Consider the following 12,167-nt stretch of genomic DNA (forward strand, 5'->3'; position numbering starts at 1 on the left):
TATAGTCAACTCCTTTTTGAGAATATCCCTTACACACTAGTCTTGCTTTATTTTTTATAACCTTACCATCTTCATTAAGTTTGTTTCTGAATACCCATTTTGTTTCGATTACATTTTTATCTTTAGGTCGGGGGACTAATGTCCAAGTGTTATTCTTCTCAATTTTCTCTAATTCTTCTTCCATAGCTTTAGTCCAATATTTATCTTCACATGCCTCATTAATTGATGATGGTTCAATTTGAGAAATAAGACATACCTCTTCATTTTCCAATCTTCCTCTTGTCATAACTCCTTTGTTTTTGTTTCCAATTATCTGATCTTCAAAATGATTCAGTCTGACATATCGAGGTGTCTTTGTTTGTTGGAGTTCTTCAGTCATAGTGGAATTTTCAGATGATATCGGTGTAACTGGATCTTCACTCTGTACCGGTGGATTTGGTGTAGTTTCATTTGTTAGAATTTCTCTTGCCGGTTCAAAATCTATATACCTTGAAGTTCCTCTGAATTGTTCATCAATCTTTACATTTGTACTCTCAATAATTTTTTGCAATCTCTTGTTAAAACATCTATATGCTTTACTCTTAGATGAATAACTAAGAAATATTCCTTCATCACTTCTAGGATCAAATTTCTCAATATACTCATCTCTTCTAATGTAGCATTTACTTCCAAATATTCTGAAATATTTAAGAGTAGGAGTAATACCAAACCATAGTTCATGAGGGGTCTTACCGGTTTCACCTTTGATGTGAACTTTGTTGAATGTATAGACCGTTGTACTCATTGCTTCTCTCCAATATACATGTGGTATATTTGCTTCTCATAACATACTTCTAGCTGCATCCAATATAGTTTTGTTTTTCCTTTCAACAACTCCATTCTGCTGTGGTGTCCGAGGTGTTGATAGTTGTCTTCTAATTTCATTCACTTCATAGAATGCATTAGACTCCTTAGATGTAAATTCTCCTCCTTGATCTGATCTTAAACATTTGATTTTCTTACCGGTTTCATTTTCAACCATTTCTTTGAACAATTTAAACTTTCCAAGTGCTTCTGATTTTTCTCTGAGAAAAGTAACCCAACACATTCTAGAATAATCATCAATGATTAGCATGAAATATCTATCACCTTGTAAGCTTTTAGTTCTAGTTGGACCACATAAATCAATATGAATTAAATCAAGAGCATTATTAGATTTCTCTGGAATACTTTTGAAACTAGCTCTAACCTGTTTTCCAAATTGACATTCCTTACATACTGTGTTGTGAGGTTTGACAATTTTAGGTAAATCTCTAACTGCCTTAGTAATACTGATTTTTACCATGCAATCAAAGTTTACATGACAGAGTCTCTTATGCCATAGCCAACTTTCATCAATGTGTGCAATCAAGCATGTATTTTCACTGTTATTCAAATGAAAGATATTGTCTCTAGTCTGATTACCGGTTGCAATTTTTAAACCAGTTCTATTCATGATTTTACATTTTCCATTTTTGAATTGTAACTGAAATCCTTTCTCAACTAACTGACCAACACTCAAAAGATTATGCTTTAAACCTTCAACATAGTAGACATTTTCTGTGTTATGCTTACCATCAAAAGATATTGAACCTTTACCTTTGATCTGACAAGCTTTGTCATCTCCAAATCTTACTAGGCCTCCATTATATTCTTGGAAGTTCAAGAATTTACCTTTATCTCCTGTCATATGATGTGAGCATCCAGAATCAATGATCCATTCATCCTTTGCTTCAACTTTAGCTGCCAAGGCCTGTTCTACCAGTTGCACTATAGGTGCCGGTTGATCTTCTGTTATAGCAACAAAAACCCATCCATTGTCTGCAAGATCTTCATCAGAATCATCAATCACTCCTTCATCAGCTACATAACAAGATTTGTCCTTATTCTTCTTAAATCTGTATCTTTGATATTCAAGATTAGGCTTGTATGTCCTTCTAGCTTCTTCTCTTAATCTAGCATGTCTATCAGGGCATCTTGAAGCCATATGACCAATCTTATTACAATTAAAACATTTAAAGGGTGCTTTACCTTCATACTTACTTCCAATTGGACCTTTAGGCATTTTTCTTGCAAATAGTGCTTCAAGCTCTTCAAGTTCTTCATTTTCTTTCCTGTTTTCCCCAAGTTCTCTTGCATAAAAGGCTTTCCAATCAGATTTGTCAAATGATGATGTTGATGCTTTAAAGGCTAAATCTGTCTTTATAGTAGCAACAGGACCAAATTCCTCAATTTCAAAGGCTGAAAGTTTTCCAATTAATGTATCCTTAGTTACTGATGTATTAGGCATTGTTCTTAGCTCATTTATAGTAGTAACCTTCATTTTATATGCCGGTGGCAATCCTCTTAAAACTTTTGAAACAATTTCATCTTCACTTAAGGTTCCTCCACAACATTTTATAACCAAAACAATTTCATTAACTCTTTCCATAAAAGCAAAAATTCTTTCATCTTCTTCCATTTTCAGATTTTCATACCTGACCTGGAAGCTTTCAAGTTTTGCAATTTTGACTGTGGAATCTCCTTCATTCAGTGTTTCCAAATGATACCAAATAGCTTTAGCAGTTGATCTATCAGATAATCCCATGATTTGTTGATCTGTTAATGTGCTCAAAAGTGCTTCTCTTGCTTTACAATCATTTTCCTCATCTTTAGTCAAGTTAGGTGGATTACGCTGAAAGGTAGTATCAGCAGTATAACCATTCTTTGTAACTTCCCAGATGTCCTTACCAATGCAATTCAAATGTGTCTCCATTCTGATCTTCCATATGCCATAGTTGGTTCCATCAAGTTTAGGACTGTCCTTCCTGAAATAGTTAGTAGACATTGGATCTCCTCAAGTTGTTAAACTTCTGCAAAAGAGGACCTTGCTCTGATACCAATTGTTAGGTCCCGGAGACAACTGAGAGGGGGGGTGAATCAGTTGTCTAAAATATTAAACCAAAAACAACTTAATCAAATTACTGCATATTACCGGTGAAACAGTCTGCTATATTGGTGGACAATTTTAACAGATAAATGCAATACCGGTAAAGATTAATGCATGAAACTAAAAGACAATCATCCACAACACATAACACCAATGTTTGTACGTGGAAATCCTGTAAGGGGAAAAACCACGGTGGGAAACCTTACCAACAATCAGATGATACTACTGCAGATAGTAAGTGTACATAAATGGGGTCTGCACATGCAGAAAGGCCAAGCGCCTAGAGATCACTGCTCAAACACAAATGGGAGTCACACTGACTACAGTTGGATGGTTAGATCCAATAAAATTGTACTGCTCAAAATAGCATCTTCATATGTTGGATTCAGTACCGGTGTAGTTCTGATATGCTTTCACAAAAACCTAGCTTCACCTTCAAATGATGTCTGTGTGTATAGCTCTGCTTAATCTCGCATATACCTTCGCACAAATCCCTTTTTCACATACCTCCATCGATCTTACAATTAAGACCTTACATTTATACCATAACCTAAGACCAATTTTAGTAGGTCGGCTCTACAAGATATTACAATAAAATCATTTTACAAATAATACAATATCCGATGCAATAACCGATTGAACATGTCGACTTGATGCATTTACAACAATAATTAATCAACTTCATAATATGTCGTGCTGATCTGGAAAAGATAAACCTGTCAGTGTAACCCTGGACCTATTTGCCGGTAGCAGGCAAATATGCAATTACGAATATGCCAATAAGAAATCCTCCAAAATAAAATGTCCAAACAATGTCTTCGACATTTCCAAGTGTTTTCTATGCTATTCCAAGTGCCGATGATCATTATATCCTATCGGGGTATCATATACCGGTGACTGTGCAAAAGTCACTTGCTTACCGGTGAATGTTGTTGGATCTCCAAAGTGCTAGAGTTTTAGTAGGTGTTGACATCAATGACAAAACCATACCAAAATACCAACATGCTATGGAAATTCCTTGAAGTTATTTAAAAAAATAGTTTTTTTCTCTTTTTCTACAACTTTTTATGTTTTGTTTTTTTAAATCCAATTTTCCCAAATTTTTTGCCGATTTTTTCAAAAAAACTTATACTTTTGGTTTGCCGATTTTTTTCCTAAACGGTTTTTTCTACTATGGTTATAATGACAATGTTGTAATGAACATGAAGTTTGAAATAGTAGACAGATCAAAAAGGATGATGACAGTCCTTTCAAAGGTGAAATATGAAGCCATAAAATTGTTCTAAGCATGGCATGATTAAGAGGAAATGATATTACAAAATTGATGCAATACAAGGGGGGGTTCAAACAGAAATCTTGTAAACACCTCAATACCAATATGGTCTATTTCACAACAATGGGCTCAAAAACCCAATCATGCCTCTTCCTCCATAAACTAGTCCTTTTGTCTAATAGCACTACTAGTCACAAGTGACATAACTGCTCTCAACCAATTTGAATTCACAACCCAATCAGGGTATCAGGTACACATCATAGCCTTCTAAAACATGTCTCAAAATCTGCTCGGTTACCTTGAACCAACGCTTTCAAATTAGGAGTCTTATGTTGTGCTACAAGACCAACTAGATCACCTTCACAAAGGAACTCTCAACCAAGTTTCTTCTCCAACCCAATATTCTGCTCCAACACTCTCTACGTGACAAAAATGGCCTAATTCAATCATCTCCAAGATTTGGAACCATCACTTTTCATCAAACTATGAAAGCCTCACTACTAGCCTGTCAACAAGGCTAAAACACACAAAGTAACCCACCTACGGCATCATTTTTCTCCCTCCAAACTTTGTGTTCCACTCTGAAATCAATTGTAACATTGAAAGGACTTGGAAAACTACCATTTCATCCAAGATTTAGAATTTTCCCACAGTGGAATGGGGATTTATCACCAATTTTGTGTCAAAACTCTTGTTTGCTGGAATTTCAGACCCACTTTCAGTAATTTGCTCATATCTCCCTTGATATTTGATGAAATGACCTCAAACCAACGCCAAAAGAAAGACATCTCGTTCCTCTATCCAAACATGTAAGGTTTAGTTCATTTGGAGGCCATACCTGCACGTACAATTTTCTGCAACACGACTGTTACAGAAAAATCTGGAAAGTTGCAGTCAATAAAACCACCATAACTCCCACAATACATCATAGAAATTGATGAAACTGGATTCAAATGAAAGGTGATAAAGTGTATTCACGTTCCCCATTGTTCAAATTCATTATTGCACCCATTTAATGCTCTAGAAATGCCATTCTTTTTTTACTGTTACAGTCACAGAATTATATACACAGTGTTCTTTTATTACCTCTTCATCAAAATCCAGCTTACAATCCCCCAAATCCGACCATTGGTGGATGTAATACAAGTATATACAGGATTTTCTAACTTATCAAACGTCTATAACTACCTTTTGAACTCGTTGACCCTTCAACTTCCTAAATTGCAACTTTTTGACAACTTTTACATAAATGACAACTTTTGCATTTTTCATCTATTCAACTTCTAACTCCTTTCCAATGACCTAGAATGACTCATAACCCTTATAAATGAACTCCTATGACTTATAATATCTTTCTAGACCCCAATATTTACTTTATCTATCTAACAGGACCTAATGGCAATATCATGCCTTCTTTGATACAATATTGACAATCAATACAATATTCCTTCATTTTACAAATGAGGACTTTTAGATGACTTCCAATGGCTTCATAGAGCCTCAAAGCATATAAGAACATGACTTGAACATTGACCATAACCAAAAGATTCTAATTGTTTGTGAAGGCTCGACGCTTCTGCACCAAGAATTAGTTGGGAGAGGCATGGATTGTGAAGGCAAATAACAATGAATAGTCAGAAATAAACAATCATGTGCACTTGCAAAGACAATAACTGGGTTGAAGTGTCACAAGAATGCTAGCCAAGACCATGTGGTGAAGGGCATGAAAAACGATCAAGAAAATAAATGACAAGTGCAGATAGCAAAGGGACAGTAGCAGATATGCATCAAAGGATAGTCCAAGTAAGAGAAGTATTGTAATTAGCAAAAATATGCACTCTATGACAGTGAAAAGGAAAAGGAAAGGGCAGGGTATTGCAAAATATTTTGAAAGAGCAAGTCTCAGCACTAAGACCCAAAGTAGGGTGTGCTTGTAAAAATATTGAGAGTAGTCCTAATAAGGCAGTTTACTCTCAGTAAAAGATACTACAATGAGCAAGGTAGGGCCATGAAACCCTTGAAAGCTTGATGAGTGGACTTCTTACATGAGTGACAAGCACATAAGGGGAATAAGACAACCTAAAGGTTATTAACAAAAGACAGTGCCAAGAAGAGACCCTGCCATAGATACGCAGTCATTGTCTTCCATTATCCATACAACAGGTTCTTGAAGAAATGGATATTCCTTCAAGTTATAGTAATAGTCAATGACATGGCAGAGACATGATGTTTTTGCATTGTATTGCATATGATGAGGTGCCTTCCCAAGTAAAGTGTATATAGATTGACGTATTAATATTTTATCCTTAAAACTCTCCTACACCCTCTAAAGGCATTCGACCACCTTCAAGCCTTTTACCACGTCCTAAAAACACGGGATGAGGGTTTAGGAGCAGTTAAAGGGCATCTTGCAGCAATTTGATGAGCTGGTAGACAGCTTACAAGCATATAGGGGTCAGTTGGCAAGATGGACAGTTGAAGGAGAAGATGAAGGAAGCAGTCTAGCCAAGTCACCATTGTTACCAAGCATCTTGGAGCATTCAACAAGTAGAAAAACAAAGAACAAATAGCTCAGCGATGAAAGAGATTTGGCCAGGTTACTTTTTCAGAGCTTGCAAATTTGTAGGGAATGAAATATAGGTCCACAACTACGCTTAGGAAGGAGAGATATTCAGTTCCTTCTTTATCAGCTATCATTGTAACTCTGTTCTGATTTCTTTCTAAGTTGATCATGCATTGTAACTCATTTTCTCAAACGGAGTAATATTGTAAAAACAATAGTTATCTTAAGGAGGAAGTCATTCTCAGGCTTCTACTGCTGTAATGATACCTTTTAGCAATATAATTTCAGTATTTTTACTTTCCTTATGGCTGTCTCATTGTGCCATATTGATTGATGAATGTGACTGTATTCCATGCATTCCTTTAATATTTTTCTCTTTTCAACACCTTTAGGCAGAAGAAACATACTTTCTTTGCAGGTTGTGAGTTGTGTGATGGTTGCAAAATGGTGATTTAGTTGTGAAAACATTTCTTTTCCTTCAAAACTATCAAGAACTTAAACCTCCTTGGAAAACACTGATGCCTTGATGAATGAAAACATTTGAGTTATGTAAAGATAAAGTGGTTATTGAACAACTGTGTCGTAAACTAGCACATTTCTTTTCCTTCACTCCAACTTATGGGCAACCCACAGGCTCAGGAGCGATTCCATATTTCTCCGAATAACTGAGTGAACAACTCAGTAGGGTGCATATCCATGTGATAATAGTAACATTATGCAAATCACATATGATAATTTAATGTCCCACCCCAAGTGGAACCACTGAGAATTGTTCTGTAGCAACCTGCTGGTTAATTTTTGAACAATTATATTGAGTAAATGAGCTATTTTTGCATTCAAGAAATGAGCTGAAAACAAACTTAAAATATCCAATCAAGTCATTGAAATTTCTAGATTTAGATAGAGACTAAGTTTTACAATATTTTTTGATAATAGTGGTAACCCAAGACTAGAAAATGCCTTAAAACTAATTCAGACACCCAGAAAGTTTACTCCTAAATCTAGTAGTTGATAAGCTTCAGTATAGCATATAAGGAGGTCTAATTAATAGCAAGGTGGCAGCCAAGTAGCTCACCCAGAAAGATATTTGCAGCACTTTAAAATCTGCCTCTTTCCACTCAAAAAACTGCCCAAAATATAAGTCTAATATGGATGGAAAAGATTGGTCAAAGTTGGTTCACCAAACGCCCAATGTTTGGTAAGAATTAAGCTCCAATACCCTTGAGCTGTACGGCCTACAAATAAACTGATCTTTTGTGTTGGAAACCCCTCTAGTGACTGAAAATGGTTGAAGGCTACTCCACGCACACTGAATATGAAATCATAATGATAACCAATGTTGAAGAAGCAAGTTTGAGCTTCAAGCAGCTTCAAACTGTCAAGGAAAGGGGGTGGCTAGGCAAGCAAGCACCTCCTTTAGATTTCAACTGGCAAAATCACCTCTAAACTGATTTCTTGTAAGCCCAAATGAAATCCCTGCAAATAGGATTCCTTTGCACACCCTAATATGGTCTTTCACAACTGCAGGTGTATTTACTTATGGAGGATTTCATCCCCACAAGGAGCTGTAAACCCTAAAGTTCAAACAAACCACTCTCAAGAGACAAAAGAAAGAAAATATTTCACCAAGACAAATTCAAAATGAAGTCCAAGTTGCTTTTAAATTGTGTCCAAAAAGGTACGCCCTAATTTGGGTTTCCTCTAGTGCCCAACTTATAACTTTATTTACTTTTATTTCCCCCCTCTAACATTTGACATTATGACATAACAATCCCAAATAAGGTGGTGTCTAAATTGAGTTAAATTCATCCATGATTATTTCCAATGACTTTATTATAAAGTCATTTTCATAATTTAATAATTCTGACTCTCAAGCTTGTGGAATTATTGTCATTGATGTCAAGTGTATGAGTAAGGTTGTCAAAATAATGTCATTGTCATTGATTGGATTTGAAGAAAGTATTTGGTGAAATCACAGAGGTAAGGAACCATGCAACTCAAAAGAACTATAGATTTGCACTCATACAACATGCAACTGTTGAATAGGAGACCACAATCTTGTTACTTTAATAACATTAAAATGTTATTACATTACGTTGGCATCATTAATAAAATAAAACCTTGGGTTATGTGCACATAAATAATTAATAATTTGGCCCCTTCCTCATGATGCCTAGACCCTCAAGTTATAAAGTTAAGTTATAACTTTATATTCACCTTATTAAATGTTTTATTATTAATTTAGCCACATAAACATTAATATCTCCCAAACTACTTAACATTTCTCTATGTCATCTGAAACGGGAGTCCACCTTGCTTTCCCCCATGTGACCATACACCCCTGCTAAAAATAGAAAGGGTCCTTCTCAAACATCCCAAGACTTACTATAAATAGTAAGTAGAGCAAATGAAGTCCAAATGATGCCAAACTCTAATATCCCCTGCTTATGTAGGACTAAGATTGCAAGGAATATTGTCAAACAATTGACAGACAACCTGTAATGTTCCTTGCTAATATAAGTGTAAAGGATGAATTTAAACTTCAAGGAAGATTGTCAAACATCTTTCACACATACTAAAATCCATTATGTACTAATTGAAATTGATGTAGAATATGTATAAGCAACAAATCATGAAGAGTATACCTCAAATTTACTTCAAATTTGAAATGGACATTTTAACAAACATTTGCCATACATGCTTCAGAATAAGCGAATATTCAGTACTGCTGTCAAATATGTTCTGATTACAATTTCAGACTTAGCAAATGGCACCATATCATTTATTACTCAATCCAAATAGACATATGAGGTATTCTAATGGCTGCCCCTGATTTTCTGAAGACTAAGTACTCAGAAAAAAGATATTTCAAAGGCAAACAATGATTAAGAACCCGGTTTTCTGATGCCAAATTGAAGAGACACCTCCAACGATGATGGCAGAATTTATTTAGGAATTTTGGAGGACTCTAAGATGAAAATCACCCTCCTTGGAGTTTGATGCCTTATGCCCTTAAGTTGCAGGTTTCGGATAAAACAAAATAGACTGTCTTCAGCTCACAAAGAGGTATAAAAATGATTGTCTCGAGCTCCCCAAACCAATGCCCTAATGCCAACAAAATTCTGATTATCCAACAAAGAGGAATGCGTGAAAATGTCAGAACTAATAGGTCTGATTGTCCCTGTTGCTGTTATGGAGGTCTGAGAATTATCAAATCTTGATCCCAAGCTTTTCTCCTTGACTCCTAGAATGAGCGCTGACCCTTCCCAAACAATTTGCCAATGTCAAATGCCAAATCGGATGCAAGAAAGAGTGCCTATGAACCAAATCGTGGAATATTGCAGACTGATGTGATTTGTATTCAAAACTGATTTGGTCTCTGAACTCCTCTTAATCTTCCTTTCTAACACTCCAAAGAGATCGCCTAACCTCCCTTGTGTTAGCGTTGTCTTCCAACCTCAGATATGATGCTCCAATGGAGAGGTGTGAGAAAATCATGGTAATAAGGATGACAGGTCGGATTTGCTTCAGACTGGTTTAAACATGCATTCACCTTGAACGACATCCAAAACGCCCCTACATGAATCCTCATACAAAGAATATCCTCTTTCTGCAAATTTGTCTTTGAAAGAAGACTTCACAAATTTGGTGCTGATGTAGACTCCGTCACGAATCCACTCCCAAGAGGAAGAACTAGGGTTTCGTCCAGCCCTTCCATCAATACGCTGAAGGTTTGCATCCTTAGAGATTCAACTAATGTAAAGCATCAGACAGTTCATCAAATCCATAATCCAAATGTGCTTTGAAGCTTCATCTTGATCTCCTTAAATACTTTTTTAACCCCAACATTCAGAAGCTTCTAGAAGTGACTTTATGAAATAATATTTAAATTGTCACTTTATTAAATTAATTAAATATAAGGCCATCTTTAATTTTAATTTATTTGATAACTGTTAAGGCCCAAAAGTGCACCCAAAAACTAAGCTATTAAAACCTAGCACTTTTGGTTAACATGGGAACAATCACGAGTCTGTGATTAAACTATTATTATGATTGGACCTCCGGATTAGGCCGGTTCCTGATACTGATGGATCATCTACTCTAACAAGACCTTAAGAAAACCTTTAAGGAAAAGGGAGAGGGAATAAGAAAATAAGGATGAATGAACTGCTAACAACCTAAATAAGGTGATACACCAAATGATCTGAAAGATAACAGAAAAACTTTTTTAAAAGCACCTGTTCTACACATATGACATCTCTGAATTCATATCACACAAAGTGTTTCATACAAAGGGTTATTGCTCGAAAAACTTGAAGGGAAATGACTTTCACAAACAATTTTTGATAAACTACAATGTATGACCTGTGATTCATGCATGAGACAGAAAAATTCAAGAAAGGTTATTTCATAAATAACACAAAAAATGAAAGTTGCTCTCAATCACACAATGAAAAATAACTCAGACAATGATAAGGCATGAACTGATATTTTTATTGAAATCTTCTGTCAAAACTGTAAAAATGGGTTACAAGATACAATAACTCAGCTAGGCTTGAGAAAAAAAATCCAGGCCCTCTCAAACTGAAATTCTTCATTTCTTTTTGTAACATTGACGATTGGTTGGCATATCCCTTCAGACCTCAGAACTTAGGCTCCCTTTTGTCTTTTTATGGCTGCCTTTACACCATTTCATGTTTCCTGTGTATACCTGCAAGCATCCTCTGAACAATCACATAGTTTTTATGAGCTGGGCTCAACCCTTGTGGGAGCCTCATTTAAGCCCACTCATAATAAACCCTCTGAAATTTGTAATTCTTTACCTGTCTCTGCACATTAAACAAACAGTTAGAAAAACACTAATTCTTCAAGGAATGAAGATGAACTTTTCTTATTTGTCTTCCAAGATGTTTATTTTTCTATGACGAGGGGATCTTGATTAATGATGCAAATGTATATGTAAGATAAGTAGACATCTAGTCATTGCTTAGATCTTTTGATCTAACCCACTTCACCATTTAACTTTTTCAGGACAAGAAGAAAACTGGAGGAGAACAGATTTCAAAAATGTAGAGCTACGACTTCGAGAGCAGATTTACACCAGCCATATACCCCTAGGCAATGGCTGGTTCCTGTTGTGACGTTTTCACACATCGCCCCATTGCAAATGGGGACCCTTGTTTTTTTTGATCTTTTAGGGTTTTGTTAGCTAGCCTTTGCATTTTGAGTGCTGTCGGGGAGATCAATAGGATAGCAAGTCCGACTTGAGTGATGTCCTGATCCTGAAAATTTGGCTAAGTCTGGAATATCCTGATCCTGAAATTTGACTAAGTCTGGAAACTGAAAAACCTCAAAAAACTAGATTTTGCAATATAACTCCTGGA

The sequence above is a fragment of the Cryptomeria japonica genome, chromosome 1, assembly GCF_030272615.1.
Source record: "Cryptomeria japonica chromosome 1, Sugi_1.0, whole genome shotgun sequence".
NCBI lineage: Eukaryota > Viridiplantae > Streptophyta > Pinopsida > Cupressales > Cupressaceae > Cryptomeria > Cryptomeria japonica.